The sequence below is a fragment of the Centruroides vittatus genome, unplaced genomic scaffold (assembly GCF_030686945.1).
Source record: "Centruroides vittatus isolate TY-2023 unplaced genomic scaffold, ASM3068694v2 contig_482, whole genome shotgun sequence".
NCBI classification, from domain to species: domain Eukaryota; kingdom Metazoa; phylum Arthropoda; class Arachnida; order Scorpiones; family Buthidae; genus Centruroides; species Centruroides vittatus.
The window spans coordinates 1,333,337-1,354,933 of record NW_027122272.1 but is presented as its reverse complement, the minus strand read 5'-3'; the positions used below and the strand labels follow the sequence as shown (position 1 = coordinate 1,354,933).

Sequence of the window (21,597 nt, the reverse complement as noted above, 5' to 3'; positions counted from 1 at the left end):
TAGAAATAAAAAATATATAAAATAATTTTTACTTAAATAAATTGCACATATAAATAATAAAAATAATATAAATATTTAAGTACGAGCCTAACCCCCTCCCTCGGGATGTTTTTGACACATACTTATTCTTCGGGGGTCCTTTGAAATTTTTTAGTGCATAAGGGGGTCGTGGTCCAAAAAGTTTGAGAAACACTGGATTGAAGGATAACACGATAAAAATAACGAAGTAGGAAAAATTAATTATTTTTAAATAATAAATTATATTTTATATTATTTCACATGTTTTGACATTATTTAAATTTAAATTTTTTATTTCGTTTTTGTGTTTTCTTATATTAATTTTTTACTTTAAATTTTATTTGTTTTAAGCGGAAACTGAAACATGGAAAGTATATTCTATTAAAAATATATATATATAGCAATATAAATTAAAACAAGAAATTTACAACAAAATTTATTTAACTTTTTATTTGATTGAGAATTATATTAATAATATATTTTCTGTCTATTGTTTTTGTTATGTACTGTACAGTATGTATAGTACATTAAACTATTTACTTAGCAGGAAAAAATCACGACTGTATCAGCAATAATAAAGTTTAACAGTTTAATTTTTCACTTGTTGCAATATGCACTCATCAGTTCTTTGCAGCTGCTACAATGTATTTCAAAAGTGAAATAAATTGCGACAGCTGCAAAGAATTGACTGATTGACAACTGTTTTTTTTTACTTTTCTGGTTGCTACTGTACAGAAAAGAAACAATGTTTACTATAAAAAATATGATATATTGAAACTGAATTGATTGTGAATTTTAATTAAATTTTTGTGTTTTATACTTACTCTTATCGTCTATTACTAACTACATTCGCTAATTCTAGGAAGATGTTGGGTTATCTCCATCTTTGTGTCTAACTCCAGGAAGAAATGATACATCAAGAGGGAAAGTTGAAGGACTTGTTACATCTTACTCCAATCTTTCTTCCTATCCTTAATGTTTAAAGCTATTACGCTATAAGTTATTTTCTGAAGTGCAGAAAACAAGGAATGCCAATAAATAATGTATATGTATAGGTATATTAGGCGAAAATTATTTCTCACAATTACATCAATATTAAACATCAGTGTTTAGTAGGCTTATTTATACACATTTTCCTCTATAAATAAAGATTCTTTCGAAAAAACAAAAGAAAAATTTGTACTAAATTCAGCATCATGTCAATGGCAAGATGAATTCAGTTTCTCATTTAAAAACAATATCATGTTGATAGTTTATGTATTCATTAACATTATCATAATTTGTCTTTATTAGAAATTATTCTTTTTTTGCTAGCTTAAAATAATAGCGATAATAGTTAACTTGAAGTATAATTAAAAATACAGTGTTGTTATTTATTAAAATGCTATATTTTTATATTAATAAAATCTCTGTTGTAAATATCATGTAAAATTTCAGACGAATTCGTGTAATTCTATATCGATTTTAAATTGAAAATATAAATTTAAAAAATATTTGCTAAGATTCTAATAATAAACAACATTCATCGTCGAAAATTATAAACATTTTTAACTTTTTATTGGGTTGCAATTTTAAAAAATTGTAGACCTACAAATTCTCACTGTCATCCGTCTACTTGTCTGCCTGTCCGTCCTTAAACTCGACAACGGAGTTTAAAAGATGAATGACGGGACCAGATTAGAAAGCCAAGGGGCAGGAAGCCCCGATTAACTATATAGAAACTTCCGGTGAAAACCGAAAGTCACGTTATTTCAACTCAAATATTTTCTAGAGACAGATGACTAGCACGACTTTATTGCTAACAGGAAAGATATGATATACAGAGACAAGACACTACTAATTTGAGTTGGAGAGCATATATATATTAAATTAAATAAATTAAAAATATGATTAAAAATTGCAGCCCGGCATTGTGACGATGACACAATAAATAATTGCTCGGTTTTTTAACAAATAGTTATATAATATAAATCTGATGTAAATGAATTTTGAAATTAATCTTTCATTCGTTTGATAAAATAAACATAAGTGTAGGAAAGAGGAACCATACGGTTAAAGGAAATTCGTATTAAAAAGTACAGGGTGTAACAAAACTCGTCATTTTATGTGTAGATTAAAGGGTAAAAAATAAGCTTAGAATCTTCTATAAATGTTTCTCAAAATTCCACTTCATTTTCGAAGTGTAGTCTGCCAAAAAATCAGTTTGAAAATTAATTTTAAACCTTAAAACAATTCGTTGTTTGTTTTCCCTACTTTGTTACTAACACGTACTGTACAAGTACAGTACAGTACAAACTGACGCTTAGAGTATTTTGATTGTCGAAAATTGTGTTTTATGTTAATGGAATACGAGGAAATTGAACTTGTTCTAATACGAGTATTGAACTTCATTTGTTTATGTCGGAAATAAACGTTTGCGTTTGCAATGGAAATTTGAAGCAGTTCTTGTAAATTACTCTGCTTTAATTCTGTAAGAAACGAAATGTTATTGAAACTAAATTTACATTGAAAAACTCTTGCTTTCCAACTATTTGTTTTACTATAAATTATATTTATACTGCGAAATCTTAAAGTGAATAAAGCTTTGCTTTCATTTATTCAGTAGTGTCTACTTAGGTAACATTTACTTACCGTTGACAGAAGTATAAAAAAAGAAAATTTAAAAAGTTGACAACTGTAATGTTAGTACTTTGGCGGGAAATTTGAAAAGGGCAGGCCAGATCTCGAAAACGAAGCGGAATTTGGAAAACATTACAGAATATTTTAGCTTTTTAAGTTTATTTTTAACGCAAGAATATATCCCTAAAATGTTGAAACGGAGTTTCCCTACATCGTGTATATTAAGATAATAAAAGACAACGCTAAAAGAACACACATTATTCTATTTCTTCTATGAAAATGTTCTAAAAAATTCAGCAACAAGTTGCGCAACTTTCCCGGCTGTTATGAAATTTTATTTTAAAAATAACAATTACATTATTAATCTTAATAAATAAAATTGTCTCCCTACAAACGGAACTTATACCTTTTTTTTTTTTTTTTTTTTTTTACATTCTTGTGTTCAGGAGGTCTAAAAGCGTGGAGATTTTCAAAACACTCGGTAGGCGAAATTTCACAGGATTCCAATACTTTCCCGTGTTTTAAGAGCCGGGAAAGTAAACGGCAAAATTAAAATATAATTCTTACATTTTTATAGCGATTTTGATTTAATTTATAAAATATATTTTTTTACTTAAAAAGAAAGTCTAAATAAATAAATATATCATTTCAATTTAGTTTTCCGAATTACTTTTCACTTCTTTAATCATCTTATAATGAAATTCAGTTCCCTAAATAATAGTACTTTGCTCTTTCTGATTAATTACTTTCTACTTTTGAGGAAAAAATATCTTTCAACTGGAAATACACTTCAAATTGGTTTTTTTTCATTTAGTCATGTTATACTCTTCAATGACAAAAAACTCAATTTAATCAACAATTGGAATCCCTAAATTTTTTTGGAGAAAAACGTATGAAATACAGTAATGTATTATTTCAAAGAAAGCTATAATTATTTTATTTTATTTTTTAGAAAATTTCTTTCATATTCCTCAACTTTTTATCGATAGATTAGATATGCTCTATATAAAAAATAGATACTGTACAGTATTTATTCTAATAAACAGCACACTGTCTATAACGTTTTTCATTTCGTAATTGCGCTGTTTATTAAAATAAATACTGTATTATACAGTACATATATGCTAGAGAAGCATGTCTTTCCTTCATTTTTATAATAAATTAAATTGTATTATTATGTTTCACGTTAGATTTTGAAATTTAAAAAATAATTATACCAACTGAATTTTCTTATTTAATGTTCACAAGTTAAAAGTTTGAAAATCACTTATTTAAAGTTAAGAAAATTATTATTTTTTGCATGTTTTAACCTTTATTATGTGGAACGAATTCATAAAAGGTGCATTACAACATATTAAGTTTTCTTATTCAGTTAACAAAAAACGAAAAAGTTTCTGGCTGACATATTATGTGAAAAACAAAGCTGTCGACGGTTTTTTCCCACAATGAATAGTTCTTAAAATATCTCCTCTCTTCTTTACAATCTCCTAGACGCTTTTAATTTAAAAGAAATATTGAAAAAAGTTTTAGGAATTTCGCATATTTTTAAATATATAATATAGTTTTCTTCAATATTCTGATAGTTTTAAATCAGCAATTCTTTTTATATTATATGATTCTATTTAAAAACAAAATGGCAAATATTAAAGATAATAATTTTGTTTCAAAATAACAGATTTCCCTACTTCTCTCGAAAGATAAAGTATGTACCATATCCTTCTAATTAACGGCAAGTAAAAAGAGAAAAACTAGTATGATTTTTTCTTTGAATACTTTCAGGTCTAGAAAAAATGTTAATTATTGTGAGTTTTGTGAGATTTAATATATCAAGAAACTTATTTCAGAAATAATTTATATAATTCTGTTGAAATATTTTAAGATATCAATAAGATTTTTTTATTAAGTTTATTACGTTAAAACATGTTAAGTTAATAGCTTGTGCTGAAAATCAAGCACAGATCCCAGAAGAATATGATATTGAATGGTTCAGTATTGATTCAAAAGATAACTTTGATGAGTTTCCTAATTTGAACCATGTTTACACTAACATTTACTGTATATCTAAGACCTTGTAATCCATAAAAAGCTGTCGATATTGACTGATGTAACATCACTTTTATCAGAATCTTATTCTGAACACGTGGGAAAATTGATTTAATTTTAAATAACCATTCACACGAATGCAGTTAACGAATGTTTCATTGATGAAGTTTAATCCTAGTGGAGAAAGCTTACAATATTGTTGTTAAATGCAATATAAAAGAAATTATAGTTAAATAAACTATTGCATTACTTTTAAATCATTCACATATCTATTTTATGAAAACAAACGCATCATTTCATCGAATTAGTAAATCGTTTTGATAAATGAAAAAATAATCGTTTGTAAGTATCAGTCACGCCCTAAAGTTACTACATATAGAAGCAATTACGTCTCGCACCTGCTCCTGTCACACATTCCACGTCTCTTTAAGCTTAATATTTTATAAATCCAATAAATGACTCATCTGGACAATGAACCTATATAATATTCTTCAGTAAAGTTTTAAATCAATCAAAAATATAACAAGAGAATATGCAAATATCAAGCAATGAAAATCGAAACATATACTAAATATTATTTAGTATGTAATTAATGTGTATATAGTTAATATGTACTAAATGCTATTTTTAAAAATGTTTTCAAAATTATTATAAAGTATTAATTATTATGCTGTTTTAATTAAAATGTGAATAGAGATAATGGTCTATTTATATTTAAATTAGGCCTACTTATTATTCATTTTAAATAATTTAAAATAAATTATTTTTAGGAATATTTTGGAAAAAATTATAATCTTTAAAAATTTATTTTGATATTTAGATAATGATTTAAATATTTGTATCAATAGATTAGTCTAATGTAATAATGCAACATAACAAAAACAATGGCGATCTGCAAGATGGTGCCTTCCAGAAAGACTTTCTATAGAGACAGTCCATATTTACGTGTTAGACAGGCGAAGAAAACACGGAAAACACGCGGAATTATACTAATGTTCGGTGATTTTATTCACTCGGTCACTGGTGGACTATTTTTTCTTTACTTATCATTTTAATAATTTTATTTTTTGTCACTAGAAAGTTAAATCTTAAACGATACAAAATTATTAAGAAAAATTCAAATATATTTTGAGAATGCAATTAATCAAAAGTATTCGAAATGATATCATTACAATATATCAATTTTACCAAAAAGTTTTCTTGATATTTGCTACTAAAGCAGTAAATGCTGCTGTATGAACTAAATTCTTTTTGAAGACTTCTTATAAAAAAAATTCTTGTATTTTTACTCGAATGCAAATGATTGATTAGAATTCTCATAGATAACACTTTATCATTTTAATAAATCTTGAACTTTTTCATTCATATTGATTTCTTTTCTATTCAGAATTTTTATATAAAAATTGACAAATATTTAAAAATTTATCTTAATGATAACGGTATTTAGTTTACCTATTCGAGGGCAACAGAATATCTAAAACTTTCGTTTTTTGTCGAATCAGCAAATAAATGAATAGAAGGTTAAAATTTTTACTATTTAATTATTACGATACTTTATAAAAATATGAAGTATAACATGAAATCTAAATATTGCATAAAGAGAAAAAAAATAAATGTTACAATCACAAGCAATTAATATAATTAGTTTTGGTATGGCTCACCAGTGGCAGAATGAATAAAAAACACTTAACACTGGTAGTTTGGTAGTGAGTTTGCTCCTCACCACTTGGTCAGTCCGTTGGTCAGGAGTAACACATGGTGTTGCTCCTGACCACAGGTAAGCACATGGTGTTTCTTCTTTGTGTTCTTCATGTGTCTAACAACTGAATATGGACCAGTTTCCCATTGAAAGTCCTCCCGGGATGCACGCTCACCTGGCAGATCGCCTATGTGTTGTGTTTCAACATCTTATCCTAATTACTGTATATTCAGCAAGCAATTTCAATTAAATTGTAAAGTGAAGTACAATAAATTTGTCATTTATAAAATTAAGAACTGTTAAAGAAAAATAAGCGATAAGTTAAAATAAAAATTATATAGAGAGTGTTTCCTAAGTCTGGACCCAACCGAGAAAAACACACAGAATCTGCTCAAAGTATCCACCGCTGTGTGACATACACTGGTGAAGACACAATTTCCATTCCACCAATGCACGATGGATCACATCCGGCGAAATTTGCTGACACACTTGCACAAAACGTTGTTTAAAATGTTGAGTGCTGTGAATTTTTATCGCGTACACCTATGGGTCCAGATTTACGGGACACTCTGAATTATCTTTTATATATTTTGAATTTTGTTAAATTTGTCTCGTACACTAACTAAACGATATTATAACAGATCGATTAAATCATAATTATTAATATTTATGATCGTTTTTGTTTTATTTAAAGCAAGAAATCTGATCTAGGAATAAATGATTCAATTTAGTAATAATTTACTATGTATATGCGTTTGTTTCATTTGTCTTTAGTAGATAAAATATTTATATATTTTTATTTATACTATTATTATTATGTAGTCATTTTAAAAATAGTAAAACATTTTCATTTTATACCTTTTAAATATATTAACAAATGGATTTAGTACAAACATTTCTCCTGAATTATTACCATTTTATTAAATGAACGGGAAATGTATGATTGTAGAAGCTAAAATCTAGAATTTTTTTCTTTATTATTATTGTAATTTTAATTAAACTTTTATTAAAATTTAAAATTTTAAAAACAACATTAATAATTCTGTAAATCGTTCAACACAAGATGACTTGAAAGAATCACATGATTTAGAAGAAACTTTTTTTAAGTATTACGTTGTTCTTGTTTTTAGTTTCAAGGAATCTTGAAAGTTTTCTTTCCTTTTTGTTTTTATCTGAATTCCTGAAAGTATTGGGTAGATCATAGGATTGTCAAAATGTCATCAGGATATATTGAACATAATATTTGTCCAATCGGTTATTCGATAATAATACTTTTTCCAGAAATTGAATTCTTCAAAACTTTTAGAATCTTTTTTATTGATTTAATAAACAACACGTATTGTATTTAGACTTTATACAATTCCATATTTAAATTTAAAATTATACACCGTATCTATATTATAATTCAAAGCATTTCTGGTATTAAAATTGATTCCATTGATTTAAAAATACAGGTATATTGTTGGAAGAAGTAAACTTGATTTGAATTGATCCGAAAGTTATTATAAATTTTAAATGTCACAGAATTTCAATTTAAAATTTTGAAAGTCACAAAGTTTTTCAAAATCAAAATACTATATTTTTTTCCTCTGTAAAATTAATAAAATCTCCGCTATACCTAAAGCAATTTCACTGTAAATTTAAAAAGTTCTATATACTTAAAAGTTTACTATGATGCTTATGCTTAAATTCTTTGTATAATCTTATATTAAAAAATATATTTTATTTATACTTAATCTTAAATAAGAATGATGTATTTTTTTAATTTATAAGTTATTGAAATAATTATTTAAAGAAACTAATTACTAAGAAAATGGTTGGTTGATTGATTGATTGGATCAGACTAGGGATAATGATTACATACACGATGCTTCCCGGGAGGACCTTCTATGAAAACTAGCCCTGTATAAATGTGGGTGTCTGCAGGGAGTCTTTTTTATGGGAAAATAGTCCTATATAGATGTTAAATATGTGAAGAAAACCAGGAAAGCTCAATGTTGGTCAGGCGTGAACCCATGACCAAACTACCATTGTTTATTTTATCCACATGGCCACTGGTAAGCACTAATAAAATTGGTATGAATGGTTATATAAATATTATTATAAATTTTTACATATAACTTCAATGTATTTTTGCTCTTTAATTTTTAATTATTGAATATTTATAAAAATTTTATTTACTTTATATAGCTCTAGTTTTATATTGTTTTTACACTTCATTAATGGAAAGTTAGACAATTTAGCATTATTTCTTCACTTACTAAAATGAATAAATATCATTTGATAGTATTTAATAATGAAGGTTTTGATGAAAATTATCGATACGTTTTCAAGTATAGCCTGATCGTATAAATTCTTAAATTCTGTATGTAGAAAATATACTTTTCATATAACATTGAATTTATATGAAAGGAAAATAAAGATTTTATGTCAATCTAGAATACTTCAATACTAAAACTGAAATTTATAATATAATCTTATAGAAGGGAATATAATAAATTTGAATCCACAGAAAAAGCAAAATAAATGTTTTATATTTGTATCAGTGGTGAGGTTCATATCTTCATTCTAAAAATACATAAATGGTAAGGTTTTCTGTAGATTTTATTTATATTTATGAATTATGAAATAGGAATAACAATTTAAAAGGTTTGTTAAATCTATTTATCTATTATTAAATATTTTAATTTTCAATTTTAATTGTAAAAACACATATAAAAGTTTAAAATAATAAATATAACAAGAATAATAAATATTTATGATTCATTTATTCATTCGTTTTTAATGCCCGCATTGCCGAAAGAGTCGTGGGAGTAAAAGTCCCAGCAGAGACTTTTAATGACCTCGGTCTGCAGTAAATAAATTCGGTTCTGCTGCTGGAATCCCAAGACGTGTTCAACCAGATTCCCGAATGTGATTGATCCATCTGTTTCTAGGCCTTCCACGAGGTCTGGGTATGTTGAGATAGGAAAACGATACTCTCTTTGCAAGTCTTTTCTGTGGGACTATGCTTACGTGACCAAACCAATGTAATTATGATCTCTCAAAGCAAACAAGCAGTGTTTCGATATTGAGTCTTTGTCGGATGCTGGTGCTGAGAACACTGTCAAGCTTCTATCGCCAGCAGATGGTTTATCACTGCTCCTTGTATTTAGGATCTCAGTCTTTCGATCATTATCCAACATTTATGCTCATAGAAGTAAGAATTGGAACGTAGACTGAGTGAAAAGCAAACAGTTTTGTTTTCGTCTTTAGCTCTTTCTTGACACCACTGATCGATTTATTTTTCGTAGTATAACGCATTCTCGATCAATTCGTGTATCTACTTCTATGTATTGCTTGCCATCAGTCGTGAATGCGATCCCTAAATAGTTCAGCGTCTCCATCTGCCTCAATTTAGCTCCATTTAACTGAAATATACATTAATAGGATTTCTTGACAATACAAACACGTCAAACTTTGCCACAGTTATTTTTATTCCAGCGTCAATGCAAACAGTTGCAAACCCGTGAAGCGAATCTTGAAGATCGCTCTGCGAGTAATTGAACAGAACCAGGTCATCAGCAAACAGAAATCAAAGTCTATTTTACAATCTCCAAGAACAATAAGTTCTGTTTATTTCGGCTGCATCTAATAATTCAGTCCATGTAAATAACGAACTGCAAAGGTGAGAAAACAGGATCGTAAACAAAGTCCAACACTCCCACCGAAAAGTTTTGACTCTTTTTAGACTTTTCTTCCTGTGAGCACTAACAGAACTTCAAGCTTTTCAAGCTCATCGTGTGTTCGGCCAGACCCACTATGAGGCGGCCGGGTGGTGAGGGTAGGAGTCTGATTAGACCACCCAAAAATTCCTGTGACTTTTCGGTCTCCTGGATTCGATCCGAGTTCCCCAATTCATTCATCTGACCGGTCTAGGGTTTCGACTTCTGACTGTGTCTGCTAGAAATAAGGTACCGGTATTCATTATAAACCTCTCCTCCATGCTACAAAAATTCAATAATTTCAACCTATTCGAGTTCTTATCGGAGGAGTCGTTCCTTCCAATCACTATCTTTCACTTAGAGCAGTTATTGCCAACATGTGTATTGAAAGCGCCCATCGAGAGGATGGATTTCGTATTTTCTACCTGAGTGAAGCCAGCATCAACTTCATCTATATGAGATTGGTATTCCGCCTGCAGACTGGTGCATACATCTGAACAAGAGCAATTTTCTAAGTTTAAGCTTCAGGCTATACACACATCCTTCTAAAAAATTCTATTCAGAGGCAGTCTGCCACCGTAAGTCCTTAAAGGATCTCATATCTGTTTAAGCATATTTTGTCACAGCTACTCTAGACTAGAAAAGGATCCATCCATCTTCGAGATAGACAGTTCCAGAGCCTTGTCATTTTGTGGAAGAGACACCAACTATATCTAGCTTATATCATCCTACTCCACTAGCTCTTTTTTCTTCGCTGTCAGAGAGAATATATTTTAGTTTCTCAATAGGGTTATTTACTATAGTTATCGTTGTATTTTTGTACTCTTTGAGATACATTGCCGTTTACTGTCCCTTCTGTCGATCCAAACAGATAGCAAGACCGTTGATGGATTTCCTCTTTCTGACACTCAAAAATGACTTGAAGAGGAAGACTAACATACTTTTCAAACAAACTTCTTTATCTTGTTTGAACGCATCTCTTGGTATGTTGCGTGCCTGATACGTTTTAGTATTTATTGTATAAAGACTTTACCATGTTACAGTTGTTGATGAGTTATTTTGTCTGTACTCTAACCCACCGGTAGTCACCAGTAGATAACCACAATGAAGATTGCGGTTTGCGCTTCATCAGCGAGCTGACTACGTAGCATTTTCCTAGTTTTCTTCACATATCTAATACGTAAATAGATATCACTTGCTCACAGTTTCCAGTGCACGGGACGCACTTACATTGATATGTGTTACATTGCCTTATCTAATCCAATCTGTCTTTTATCCTTTGGCCAGACTGACATGGCTGTCCATATCAGGAAAATAAATCATATTTCTGCCAGCATTGCCCTCCAGATCATTGAGCGAACGAAAACCCTCACAACACAATGAATTTTTCTAAAATTTTTGTTATTTAACTTTAGATTCGTTCTTATATGGCAAAGTGAAAATGTTTTCTTTTCATAAAATAATCTGAAATTGATAATTTCATATTCATAAAAATAACAAATTTTCAAATTGACTGTAGTGATTCAATACAATCAGTAAATTACAAATTTAATAAGAAAATCTTATGTTGTGTTTTCTAATCAGCTTTCCATTTTCCAAAAAAACCACGAATTTCTGTGCTTAAGTTTTATAAATATAACTGAAAAATTAAATTAATTCTAGCTTATATTATAAACAAATTATGAATAATTTATTACCGTATATTTCCGCGGATAAGACGACCTTCAGATAAGACGAGGTATAAATTTTCGTAAAAGTTATATAGTTTTAGCATATATCTGTCCTATAAGACGACCCCCAAACTATCAACGGCCTGTGAATTTAGTTTAGATCAGCGATCATCTTCTGGATAATAATATTGTATAGCGTATACGGAATTATGTCCTATTCGTAATTTTTCGAATGAACAAATTTTATTTTCTGCCTTGCTATTGTTGCAAACGTTCGCACTGATTCGGGCATTCGGGTAATGACATTGACTATTCACAAAAACGTCGTAAGGGCTATTCTATTTTGTGGACATGCTAGTAAATAATTACGGTTTGTCCGTTTTTTATAATGGTTTTAATTTATATAAATTTCAATCTAATTTTTTCGTATCTGTCCTATAAGACGACCCCGGGTTTTCGGGGTCTTTTTTTATGATTGAACTATCGTCTTATCCGCGGAAACATACGGTATGTACATTTTTAAAATAAAATAAAATGAAATAAAACAAAATTATTAATCGGCTATAATTTCTAAATACAAATTATAAATAAGATAAATAAAATGAATGATAAAAAAATTTATTTATAATTAAAATTAATATGAGTAATTGTATAAAACAAACAAATTCGTTAAATATTACAAATAAATTGTAAAATAACAAGATTATTTTAAATGTTGGCTTTAATTTACATTGATTTTGATAAATTGTAAACAGTAATCCAGATAAATAAATGAATACGATGTTTTAATTAAAGTGATTGATTTATAGATTGCTATATAATATTTTTATATTATATATTAAATTTGCATTAATGCCTAGGTAAAATCTGCGATTCGATTATCTTATTTTAAAAATATACTTAACTGAAAAATCCTAATAGTTTTCCGAGTTCTAAATTTTGTGGAAAGCGACATTACATGAGCAATTAAAGGCTGTAATGCTAGCTTTGAATGATCTTGACCAACGTAGACGAGGAAGAATGTGCCACATATTTGCGTAAAATTATGAGGATTCGGATTGGATTCAAATCTGGATCTTTCACGAGATAGGGCTTTATCATACGACATGAAAATTCCATTAATTATTCTTCTAGCACATAAACTACACGGTATCTAATAAATTGCCCGTATTTTAGTATCAATTTCATCTATATTTTTTCAAATATAATTTATTAATGAAATGTTTTTATCGCATTTTAATTAGATAAATTCTATTATGATTCGTTAACATAATTAAAAGCTGTCAGGTTGATAAAAATTCTAATATATATTCTCAATTACCAATGATAAAGTTTCTGATCGTTATTATTATTTCTATCATAGACTAGGTTTTTAAGATATATATATATATATATATAGGCTTATATAAGAAAAAAATGAAATCTTGATGATAAACTTTATTTTATTTTTACTAATAATTAATGAAATAAAAATGTGATTTAAATAACAAATTTGGATTATGACAATAGGCTACTTGGAAATAAAAAAATTATCATCGTATAAAAGTATACTATTTTTATTTATAAATTTTAAAAATGTTTGTATTTACTTCAATTCTTCAGTTATGAGCCCACCAGCGGGGGAGTGGTAAAACCATTAAATACTGGTCGCGGGTTCGTGCCTCACCAATGGGCTGGCACATGGAGTTTTCCAGGTTTTCTTCACTTCAATAGGGATCAGTTTTCCATAGGAAGTCCTCCCGGGCGGGGAGATCTTTCTATGGTCGCTTGGCAGATTGTCCAAGTGTTATATTTGCTTTATTCTACCTTGGACAGGTAGAATAAAGCAAATATAATGTCCAATTCAATACTTTATTTACAATACATACATTAAATCAAAAACCAGTTAATTAGATGTCATCAACAACGTTTGAAAAGTAAACATTTTTAATAAAATTAAAAATAATTATTTCTACTTTTATGTTTTATTAACTAGTTTAAAGCAACGAGCAGATATATCTATAATTTTTATTTAAATCAGAAACATATTTACCTTCATTATATTTTTCTAAAAAAAATACTATCGTATATCAAAGCAATTAAATGTTTACGTTTACGTTTTTAATTAATTTAAATTGACATCACTCAACTTATGAAAACAATATAAAGTACGTAACACCGAATAGTTTACATAAAATAATTAAACTTCTGGAGATGAATGAAGTAACGAATGTTTATTAAACAAATAATGTATTTACAAATATAAAATTTCATTAATGTCTTCGTTAATGGTAAAAATGTATTTACTGATGTCAAAGAAGTAGAATTATTGATTTAAAAATATTAATATTAATGCTTCAGAAGATCGATAGTTTTAACCGATTGACTGTAGAATTAAAATTGGTCTACTTCTAATTTTTACATTCAGTTTCCTTAAAGATAATTGTTTGTAATTAATTTCATTTTACAGGTTTTCGTGTATAGGTTCATGTTCCAAGACCTGTACGTTACTGAAAATGTGTACCTGTACATTAGCACATATCTTATTGAATTTCGCTAAGAATTATTTAAATTTATACAAATTCCTTTACTCATTCTTTTCTATACCATTCCCATTTACTTATGAAGATTTTCCTTAAAAAAACACATGGTTTGAGATAAATAAACACGAGAATTTATAAGTAATCATTTTAAATGCTTATAAATTCATTAATAAATATAAAATATTTAAATGTTTTTGTATATTTATTTACAGAAATAGCAACATTTCCGAAAATAAGTTCTACAGTCGATCCCTAAAGAACAGCTACAATTATGATTAAAGTTTAATTGATGCTTATCCCTATGAAGTAAGTTTGAGATGCTAAAAAATCAATGAAATTAGTTGCAGTTATTGCTTAGCATCATTGATTTAATCAATATACTCTTTTTTTATTACTTTCAAGTCTTAATATAATACATATATTAATGTATAAATATAAAATATCGGGTTCAGTTATTTAAATCTATTAACAATCTTTTACAAAAAATTTTAAAATAGTTGATTTCAGTAATTAATTAAGATCGGAAATTCAAAACAGAAACAATGTCTGCTGCAAATATTTACGCATTAAAATATGATTGGAATTTAGTAAATGTTGAACTAGAAATTATAAAATTAATGAGGATTTTAATTTAAATTAACAAGCTTTATTATAATAATTACATATGTTACCAGCTGAAATGCGAAGTTAATATGCAAGTCTTTACTTTCCGGATTCTTATTAAAGTTTAAATAATCGTTATTGTTTGACTTCTTTTGATTTATATTTTATATATTATAAATTACTGTTTTATCCCTAATTTATTCGTTTAACATAGAAAGTGTGTTTATGAAAAACAAATAAGACATAAGAAAGTAAAAATTCAAACAGCGTAAAATATTTTAATATTTGTAAGATATGTGAATATTAAAATATTTATTGTTTTAATATTCACATATCTATAAGCACAGTGTACACGCATGTTTTCCTTATTAATATTAAAAGGATAAATTTCTTGTAAAGTGCTCACCAGTGACCAAATGGATAAAACCAATGAACACTATTAGTTAATGGTGGGTTGGTGCCTCACTAACGGGGCTGGCTCGTCGGGTTTTTCGGTTTTCTTGATGTATATAATACCTAAATAGACGTTAGTTTCCCATAGAAAGTCTTCACGGCGATCTGCTAAGGTAAGAGTGCCACTCTCTTACCTTGGGCAGATGGCCCCAGTGTTGCCTTCGTTTATTTCAACCATCCAACCCAATCATTGTAAAGTTCGTAAGAATATAAATATTTTGCTATTTATATTATTATACTATTTTTGGAATTTTAATATACAATATCTACATTTAAATAATTTAAAACTTTATTTTATATCGTCAAGAAACAAGAATTCTATAAAAGTCATTATTAATAGAAAAACTGTAGATAATAATATTAAATTTTCAAAATATTTCTAATTAGAAATAAAAGGAATCAGATATTTTAGATAATGGAAACGAGCATACAACTTTATTAAAGTTTTAAAAAACAATATAGACTATAAAAATTCAATTAATATTGAAGTTTATTCATATAGAAGTTGGTGTCTCAATTGAATTATTTTATTCATGTATAATTTTAAATCCTATATTTTATAGAAAATTAAAATAATTGCTTGTGCAAATCACATCGCAGATTCAAATGATCCAATTTAAATACGTAAAATGCAATTTGCTTCTAATTGATTCCAGTAATTAAACTTTCATGATAATAAATTATGATTATCGATAATCTCTTCAGCTCTAGATAATTTAGAACAGTTTTAAATAAATTGTAATTTAAATTATGTTAAATATTAATATATTTTCTTATTATTTTTTCATCATAATATTACTGAGCTGAAAGAGCAAACAAATAGGTGATAAAATTGTTTTTAATTTAGTTAATATTTACTTCCATCTCTTTAACCAATTAAAAATATGTTAATATTATTTCATGTTAAACGAAAATTACTAATGAATAAAAAAATTGCGCTAAAATATAAATTAAGCTTAAATCTGAGGCATTGCGGGAATGTAACTGAAGATATGTTTACGATTATTTCTTCGTAGATGAAAATTTTGTATCATTTTTCTTTAATTCTCAAGTGATTGTATCTTCAACAGAAACTGTTTGAGGTGGGGCGTTAGTGAAGTTTCTTCTATGTGGCTTGTAGAATTGAGTTTGTTCTGAAAACATGATAGGGCGATTTTGATTAAACTTTGCCATTTTACATAATGAGACGAGGAAATTAAACATGTAGTAAATATCGGCGGTAAATGAGAGATACAGTGGGTCAAAGTGACAATGTTCAAGATTGCTGGTAGGAGCGCGCGCGATTTTTTATTCTTTTTCATACCAGCGGCGATTTCACTGCCGGTAGCGGAAAGTGATCGTCATAGATGGCCACCGAAACAATATTATTGACTTCGACTTAATTCTTAGTATTGGGCAGAAAACGAAATGTGCCTAATTATTGATAATTTTGAGAATATAGAACGTACAGTACATGTGTTTTAGAATTTCATTTAAAATATAAGCTTAAGACAGATCGGATAAGATGTTCGAATTTATAACCAAACTATTTATAATGAGAATTATATTCGTTTTCGACAGTTATTCGTCATTATTGATTTCTACGCTGATTTATAATTATAAGCTTGGTAGTGACCACGTTAAATGGAATGCTTTGTCTCTAATAAACAAATGATTATTATTTCATATCCATTCTTGAAAACATTTAATTACACGAAATCTTTATTACACTCAATCGAAACATTATTACTATTTATATCATCCGAAAATGGCAAAAGGAATCAAATATCAAGAGTTGTACCTAACGCTATAATTCATATCCAATTTCTTTGTCACCTAAAAGGAAGATGTATTTATCGGTTTTCATGTGTTCGAGGCAGAAGAAATTATAATCCTTAGAAAATAGAGAATGAGAATAAGAAAACCTTTTCAGTGTTTTTCATCATTTTCTATATTTTCTAGATAAGAAATAATTCTTTTATTATATAGTTTAAAAATAAATTACTTTATTGTAGTATTGAATTGAGTGTTTAAACTTCATATTTTCTATTACGAAGTGAATATGATACTCTACAATTACATACTTGTCGCTATTTAAATATAAAGAAATATTTATGATCTTTAAATAAAATAAATGTCGTCTTTCAAGTAAAAGAGAAAAAAATATATTACATAAGGAAAATATTTGATTACCGTCATTAAATATTTCGTTATTCCTTATTTGGTTATAAATTATGTTCATACTGTTCATTGTTCTATAAACTTAAGCAATATATATATAGATATACAGCAGAAAGTCGATTATACGGTTTTCAAAGAAAAAAACTAGGAGGTATAGCATTGTACAGTACATACAACAAAGTACAATACACAGAGAGCAAACTCTCCGTGTAACTGCAAATTACTAAGTCATCTGTCGATTGTAGCGCCGCGAAACTAGGTCATATATGTAACATTACGTTAGACTTTGAGTAAACTAATTTACTTTCAAATACAGTAATTGCATTACAGTATTTATACTTCATGAAACTTTAAATGCACGCTGCTTGATGTACAGTACAGTACCTAAAACACAAAAACAAACGAGTTTCTGGATTATCCGAAATTTCGTTTATCTGAATGACCCATTTCCCTTCAAGTTCGGATAATTGAGTTCCACTGTATATATTTAAATTGAGGAGAAATAAAAGAATCATTATATAGTACATGTAAAAATATTTTCGATTTTAAAATAATAAAAAGTTAATGATTATCCTACTATATTGACCGCATTATTATCGATTACTGTAGAATTTAATATGTACACTTGTTTAATATTTATAATTAAAAAAAATAATAGAAAAGCAGGTTTATATATAAATTAATTTTAATGCTTTGCATTGTAAGTTGATCTCATTTATTAATTATATAGAGAACAAAAATTAATTATTTTAGATTCAAATTACATTATCATCATGTATACTCTTTATTTAATTATATTTTGTAAAAAAGTAATTAAATTTTACTTACATTATTAAGTATCATTCGTTAAATTTATATTATACATTTTTAATAATATTAAATGTTTTTAAAACGAAATATTCTTAAGGAAATAACTCGGAAGATAAAAAACTATCTTATTTAGTGAAAAAATGTTGAGTTTATAAGTATATCTACAGGACTATTAATTCTAATTTTATATATCAAAAAGTGAATTCTATAAATATATATTTCCAGATAATTTTTCCTGAATCACTTGAAAAATCAATAAGTTAAACTCTTAGTGGAACACAGTGTGGCATTTGGAAATTTCGATAAAAGCTCAAAAATCTTTACTTTTTTATGAAAAAAATTTATATGTAAAGGCAAAAATTCTATTAAATAAAATACACAGCCATAAATTAAAAAAAATTAACTCATCTTTATAAAAAATTCATTTTCAGGTGTATTAGTTTCATTTTTTTTATCAAATTAGTAGAATATTTATATTAAATTTTTTATCGTAATTTACGATATTACTATAAATAATTGTATATCATAATTAAGATTTTTAAATAATCATTTTTATATAAAAACTTTTCTTAATAAAACATATTCGGAAGTTTAATACAATTATCTTCTTGATAAAGCTTGTGATCTAATATCATCAAGACGTTAATGAAGTTGTAGAATGGTTAATATAAGAAAAATTTAATAAAATTACTATACCCTTCTAATTATTCTTATATAATCATACATAATTATATTATTATTACATATTATATAACACAATGAAAGTATTTATCTGTTAAAGTAATTGAAGCGATATAAATGTTTACCATGAGTAGAAAAAAAAGAAAGATTTTTAAATTACGTAATAGAGAATAAAAGAATGATTTATTTAGAGTATAAATACTGTATTATAAACAAGAAAATATCAGGGAAAAAGAAGAAAACTGCGCACGCATACGCAAACATCTCTCTAAGAATCCCGGATGAAGAATAAACCTCAGAGATGCTGAGAAAGCTCTTACTGCAGTGTGCAAGTGCAGGAGATGTTAAACATCTACTGAAGAACATGTTGATTGATTCTTTAATTTGCTCTGAAAATTTGGAAAAAAGGTAATCTTTAATATTCGTTTTCGATGCGTTTTCGTTATACTTCAATATGCGTGACGCAGGAAAATTTTTCGAGCTTTATTTAATTTTAATACAATAAAATAGTAATTTATTAGAAAATTTAAATTTCGTAAATTTTATTATATCTATTTTTATTAAATTAAATGCATTGTTTAATATTTTCCCTTTGTTATCTAAATAATATTAACTTTATTTAGTTAGCAATTGCCAAAAACTTGATCGTCTGAACATTGCATAGGTAATTAATTATGATAGTTACAGATATCGAATTATATTCAAATTAATTTTTCTACGCAACTTGATATGTAAGATTTTGTATTATTCATAAACTTATCAGAGTTGTAGCTGAATGTAAAGTAAAATTAACACTTTGTAAGTGAAGATCACAATTAATTTTATAAAAAGAGAATTTCATAAGGAAAAGATACGAAACTGATAAAATAAAGGTTGACAGATCAAACAGTGTTAACGTTAAACGTAATGTTTATCAGTTCATTAGGTAAAGAGTATACAGTATTATCTTCAACACATAATTTCAAATATAAACAATTAATAGTGCACATTGAAACCTTTCTAATAATCACTTTAACTATAAATGTTTCTTAGTTTACTAATTCTTATTTAAAGAAGTTAAAATGCATGAAATGTCTATTGATATCAAATTTAATAATTATTCTGTCGAAATATTAAAAAAAAAATATTTAAGTTTGTTTCCAATGAACAATTTAACAATAAAATAAATGAAATATTAACCTTTTTAACTCCTAATTTTATATTCAATTTTTAAAAGTAATTTTTTCAATTTTTTTAATTTTTGTGATTTAATTAAATATGATATTTCCAAATTTTTATGTTTATAATACTTGAAAAATTATTTATAAAAATTTTTAAATATTTAAAATAACTTTACGTATTTTTAATATCGATAATATATTTGAATAAATATTGATGAGATTTTGGATTGCGTATATGAGGAAAGAAATTATAATTACACATTTTAAAATTATAAATACGGAAATTTGCTAAGCTGTGAAGGACACCTTACTCATAATGAATACAATACATTTTTTTACAATAATTCATATAAAATTTTAATTCTTATTAAATAAATTAAGCGCAATTTTAAAATTAAATAAACGAATCAAATTTAACACAAGTTACTGATATTAAAAAGTTAATGAAAATTTAAAAAATACATTTTTTTTTGAAAATAACTCTAAATTTCATGTTAAATTACTTCAAATAATTATTTCATAAAATAAATTACATAAAAATTGTTTTATTGAATTTTTGCATACAATACTCAGTAGAAAAGGTGTGCCAATTAGTTTTATTCAATAAGTTAACTGTAAGTTAATATTTCATATTGATATAGTTATAACTTGTTCACTTAATTTTTTTAAATGAAAGTTTGGAATAAAATAAGCAATAGACTTACTAAAACGCACTTTAAATTGAATTATACGTGTTATTATTTTATAAAATCTTTAATAAATGCTTATATTTTATTAACTATTATTGAGAGTGATTATATTCACAATAAAAATTCTTTATAAGATTAAATAGAACTGCAAATATATTTTTCCAGTAAAGTATTATATGTCTTTTCTTGTGCGCTTCTGTCTTAATTCTAATTATAACTTTTTATGATTATATTATTCAAATTAAATACCATTGGCTTTATAATAAATATTAATAAACATTTTCGATAATATTTTCAAATTTATATTTTGACTACGCCCTGTTTTCTATTTTGATGTATGATTCTCGAGATCGAAGAATGGATACACGATGTCATCACGTTTTATTCCTAGTCAGAGATATGAGTTTACGTGACAAGAAATTTTAAAGTACAGTAGTTCTTCTCTTATTTTCACTTCAGATGAAATTTTGAATAGTAATAATTAATAACTTTATGTTAAAAAATATCTAGTTTACGATAAGGATTAGCAAGTCTGTGAAATTAGAATTTGTGTAGTAAATGCAGCATCTTTACAAGGCTTATGGGTCTTAATAATTAGTCTGAAGTGAATGAAATTAATGTTTACTTATAAAACTTACTAGATTCTCTTCTGACGTAGACTATATTATAATCGGAAATATCGGAAATAAATTTAAAATATCTGATTTTAAAATTAAATTTATTTATTAGATGTTAGTTTGATCGTAAGGAATAATCAATTTATATA

General features: G+C 26.7%; 1 protein-coding gene across 9 annotated transcripts in view; it reads left to right on the top strand.

Moving 5' to 3' along the window:
- The window catches only part of mGluR (metabotropic Glutamate Receptor), a 127,526-nt gene that overhangs the window by 51,303 nt on the left and 54,626 nt on the right, over positions 1–21,597 (top strand). For 3 of the 9 annotated variants that reach the window (XM_067273519.1, XM_067273526.1, XM_067273518.1), the window contains one exon: positions 14,488–14,581. The exons of 3 other annotated variants lie outside the window; for them this stretch is intronic. The gene's annotated coding sequence lies outside the window, so the exon portion shown is untranslated. Of the gene's footprint in view, positions 1–14,487; positions 14,586–19,225; positions 19,391–21,597 lie in introns of those variants that run through there. 3 more of the 9 variants (XM_067273523.1, XM_067273520.1, XM_067273522.1) reach the window with 2 other exon arrangements.